Source organism: Babylonia areolata, chromosome 13, assembly GCF_041734735.1.
Source record: "Babylonia areolata isolate BAREFJ2019XMU chromosome 13, ASM4173473v1, whole genome shotgun sequence".
In the NCBI taxonomy this organism is placed as follows: domain Eukaryota; kingdom Metazoa; phylum Mollusca; class Gastropoda; order Neogastropoda; family Buccinidae; genus Babylonia; species Babylonia areolata.
In genome coordinates, this window is record NC_134888.1 from 36,332,039 (window position 1) to 36,337,038 (window position 5,000).

Below are 5,000 nucleotides of genomic sequence, written 5' to 3' on the forward strand. Positions count from 1 at the left end.
GCAAACATAGTGTGTGTGTTGATACTGAAATATTTAGTCGGTGCAGCAGATGCCAGTTTCACTGTTCTGATGGTAATTGTCGTACACTGACTATCAACCAGTCTGGTCTGTTCTCCTGTTTGGGTGGGTGGCCACCTGGGAAGAACAGCAGGTGCTCCTGACCTCTCTTGGCCGACAAAGCCTGTTGAGCTCACTGGGTGTATGCCAAAGACACTATAACTAGATATTGGCGTCTATGGTTTGGACATAAGTCACGCAGGCGTCTGACCTTGTTTCATTTCTGCTCTCCTCTCCCCACTTTTTAAGCAGATGTGTTGTCGCGTGTATGGATAAGTCCGCACGCTTTTACACCTTCATGCATCTGCTCTCCTCTCCCCACTTTTTAAGCAGATGTGTTGTCGCGTGTATGGATAAGTCCGCACGCTTTTACACCTTCATGCATCTGCTCTCCTCTCCCCACTTTTTAAACAGATGCGGTGTTGCGTGTATGGATCATTCCGAACGTTTTGACAGCCTCCTTGACTGAAAAACAGAAACGGAAACTGACGCCTGGAAACCGAAACTCGTGTAGGAACTGGTGTCACAATGTGCGGTGCTGTGTTCAAAATGATGAATAAATCCCACTGTTGTATGTTCACTGACTTCCTTCACTGTTTCTGCGTTTAACACACACACACACACACACACACACACACACACACACACACACACAAACAACTTGACAACAAAATCCCGTTCTCGTGCCTGTTATCTGTGTCTTTGTCTTGTTCTGCTTTGTCATCTCACTTCATCACGGCCAGTCAGCTCTAATCAGCTAGTTAAGGGCGTATTCACTGTGCCTTCCACCTTGTTTTCACCTGCTTCTTTGATTGTGCCACACATTATCAGTTGTTGCTGCGTGTGTTTAAGTATATGTCAACAATTTCACCTTTTTTTTCTTTTCTTTTTCTCTTTTTTTGTGGAAAAACAACAGCAACAACAACAACTGACATTCGAAGGACAAAGAAGGCAGTGAATGTGGCGCCTTTAACCAGCTTCTTTTTTTTTTTTTTTCTTTTTTTAAAACAAAGTGAACAATGATTAATGAGTGCAGCATAGTCTGTGTAGACATAGCACATTATAACCTTTTTATTTTTTTTTATTTTTTTTTTAAAGACTGTCGTGTCATTTGCATTGTTAATAAAGGATGAAAATTATTGTAACAAGCCCAAAATCAGTAAATGAAAAGTTGTATTTATTCCATAAATGCTATTGATCACTTTGACATAGTGATGGAATGCCGCGTATTGTTTTGATTATTTCCATGGTGTTTAGCTGATTGTGTAATTTACATACAAAATAAAACGGTGGTCGACCCAAGAAAGTCCAGAAAAAAAAGCTGGTTAAAGGCCCACATTCACTGCCTTCTTTGCCCTTCGAATGTCAGTTGTTGTTGCTGTTGTTGTTGTTGTTGTTGTTGTTGTTGCTTTTCCACAAATCATTGTCAGTGTTGTGAAACTGGGTTCGTCGTAGTGCACAAGATTAGCCTGCATTGGTTTGTATGACCGAGAGAGGGGTACAGTAGCGAGAAGCGGTTAATTAAACTGCTGAAAGATATGCGTATGTGTGAATGCGTCCAGAGTTGTTTTTGTTGTTGTTGGTGGTGGTGGTGGTGGTGGTGGTAGTGGTGGTGGTGGTGATGGTGGATGGTGGTGGTTTGTTTGTTTGTTGTTTTTTGTTGTTGTTTTGAAGGGAGTGAGAGGGGGGCTTAGGGGAAATGGTATCTCGTGTGACCCCTGTCCGTGACCTGAAGAGAGATGGCTAAGTTATTATCGTCCCATGACGGGCGCAACAGCCGAGTGGTTAAAGCATCACACACGTCCAGTCCGCCGACCGAGGGTCCCGGCTTTGTATGGTGGTTTGATCCCGGGGTCAATCGGCTCTTGGCAGATTAATGGTGAACACTGTTTTTCCCCGATCTCCCAGGTCAACGTGTGCGTAGTCCGGTTCACGCCTTGATTCACACCCACCCACCCACCTTTTTTTTTTTTTGCTGCCTCAATTATCTGCACCGTTCAGTTTCAGTGGCATTACTCCCACGCCGCTCATTCTGAGTCCACCATTCACGGTCACACCCGGACGGATTCATCTGTCGCAGTCCCAGCGTCGGCAGTCCACAGGGAACCATGGATGTTAGGTCGCCAAGAGGCCATGGGCCGAAAAAAAAAAAAAAAAAAAAAAACAACCAACAACAACAACAAAAACTCCGCCGGCTGGGGGAAATCGAACCCCCGTCCCTCCAGCTGTCAGTCTGCGATGCTAACCACTTCCCCACGGCGGCTGGTGGCTTGATGCTCTTCGTTTGGACACACGTGCAGACGGAACATGTAACACTGTAACGTTGCCACATTCACTCAGTTCAAGCTCACCCGACGTGCGATCCAGCACATAACACTCGTGATCTGACTTCAGTCCAATCCAAGGATAAACAACGGGACCAGAAAAAGACACACACCCCTCCAGGAACCAGTCACATCAATACATCACGGTCAGGACCGGAGACACAATCACATATTTGTATTTGTAGTTGTATTTCATTTTATCACAACAGACTTATCTGTGTGAAATTCGGGCTACTCTCCCCAGGGAGAGCGCGTTGCTACACTACATATACAGCTCCACCCTTTTTTCTTTTTTTTATCTTTTCCTGCATGGAGTTTTATTTGTTTTTCCTATCGAAGTGGATTTTTCTACAGAATTTTGCCAGGAACAACCCTTTTGATGCCGTGGGTTCTTTTACGTGCGCAAAGTGCATGCTGCACACGGGACCTCGGTTTATCGTCTCATCCGAATGACTAGCGTCCAGACCACCACTTAAGGTCTAGTGGAGGGGGAGAAAATATTGGCGGCTTAGCCAGCGCGCTCAGATTCTCTCGCGGCTTCCTACACGGACGCGTTAACTCTAGGCCATCACTCCACATATTTTCCATTCTCACTTATCTTTCAGATTAGGCTTCAACGACTCTCATAAACCGTTATACAAATTGTTTCTTGGCTGTGTCATTCAGTACAAATTGTTTCTTGGCTGTGTCATTCAGTACAAATTGTTTCTTGGCTGTGTCATTCAGTACAAATTGTTTCTTGGCTGTGTCATTCAGTACAAATTGTTTCTTGGCTGTGTCATACATAAATAAATAAAAGTAAAAAGAGTACTTACATCTACTTTCTTCTTGAGGAATTCTCGTATGACACAGTGTTCTCAAAAGTAAATAAAAAATTTTTTTTAAAAAATTCCGTAATTTGTAAATGTTCGAAGAAACGATAGTAACTTATTTAACTTTATCAAACTCGAAGAGAACGGTGAACTTACCATTACTTCCAGTTATGCTCTCCTACAGCTTGACTCTCCTACATCCAGGCTTACTTTCTTTCTGAGATTGTCACGTTGCCTCTTATCACTTATGATCCCGAGGTCTATCTGTTCAACAGGCCACTCCTGTGACCCACACCGGTAATCCGTGCGCCTAGAGTGGAATGGCAATACTTTTGTTACACTTCCCAACACAGATATTTTCATCCCCCATCCTCACCCAAACGTCTTCCCCCCCCCCCCCCCCCACCCCCCTCCCCCCACGCCCCCACCCTCTCTCTCTCTCTCTCTCTCTCTCTCTCTCTCTTCACCATCATCTCTCCACGTTATAATGCAATAGCTGTAACTTGACGGAGTGCGAGTCAAACTGTGTGGGTACATGAGTACCTGTACGGTTATTCCTGCACCTTCATACGTCTGTTACCATGTCTGCCCTACATTATCCATGAAACCCTCCTGTTATCTGTGTCAGTGTGTCAGTGTGCCAGTGTGTGTGTGTGTGTGTGTGTGTGTGTGTGTGCTGTGTGTGTGTGTGCTGCTGTTAAACTCAGCAGCACACACACTGAGCAGTGACGCTGATGCTTCCACAACTCGCTCACACATGTGCTGGCAGTATGACAAAAGCTGTGGCAGGACTTTTTTTTTTTTTTTCTTCTTATCTTCTTCTTTTTTTTTCAGATGTAGCATTGGCACTAATCCTAACTCCACCGCAGTGGAAACGAAGGGGGAACCATTGGCAGTCCGGCTCAGTGAAGCTGTATCTGAAGACAAACAGAAGGCAGTCATAATACAACAGCGCCTGTACTCAGTTTCTTTGGCGCCTCAAGAAGTTCCGAATTAGAAAGGAAATCATGGTTGATTTCTACCGAGCAGTCATTGAAAACGTGTTAACTCCCTCAGTACGGCCAGTCCTCTCTTCTCCTCTACACAGACCCCTCGGATGTCCAGTGGGTGTCTGAATGACCCAACCTTTAGCTTCTGTCGTCAGAATTGTGGTATTCTTTGTCAACATTCACCTCTTCAGTATAAGAGCCTTCCGCTTGCAATATTTTGATGGTGGTAATTGGGGCGAAACGCTGTTAACGTCGTCTCTTTCGCCGTTCGTATGGAGAGAGTTAACCTTCGCTATCACTGTTTGGTACGGAAACATTTCCAAGGCAGAAGTCGCAGCCCTGAACAGAATCGTAAAAACTGCCACCAAGATTACCGGGGCTGATCTACCTTCTCCAGAAGACATATAAGCGGCTACTCAAAAAAAGCAAAAATCAATCAGCCAGGATGAATCACATCCACATTTTAGGATTTTCGAGATGCTCCCCTCTGGTCGACGGTACAGAAGTATAAGAACGAAAACCAATCGCTTCGCCAATAGCTTTTTCCCGAAAGCAGTCAATGCCCTGTCTCTCGAATAAATCCAGTCTGATAACTAGAATTGTGCAACCAACAACCATCTTCCTGAAGATCTAGTCATCAGCTCCATCAGAATCATTGTAACATGCGGCTTCTGTTCAAACGTGTGTGTGTGTGTGTATGCGCGCGCGCGCATGTGTGTGTGTGCAGTGCGTGCATGTGTGAGTATGCACAAGTTTTTATATTGATATGCACTTGTATGTATCCTAATTTCTACTGTATCTGTGTTTGTGTATGATTT

General features: G+C 44.6%; 1 protein-coding gene across 5 annotated transcripts in view; it reads right to left on the reverse strand.

Moving 5' to 3' along the window:
- The window catches only part of LOC143288918 (monocarboxylate transporter 5-like), a 26,462-nt gene that overhangs the window by 17,948 nt on the left and 3,514 nt on the right, over positions 1 to 5,000 (reverse strand). The window contains exon 1 of one of the 5 annotated variants that reach the window (XM_076597592.1): positions 3,350 to 3,476. The exons of the other annotated variants lie outside the window; for them this stretch is intronic. The gene's annotated coding sequence lies outside the window, so the exon portion shown is untranslated. Of the gene's footprint in view, positions 1 to 3,349; positions 3,477 to 5,000 lie in introns of those variants that run through there. 5 annotated transcript variants of the gene reach the window in all.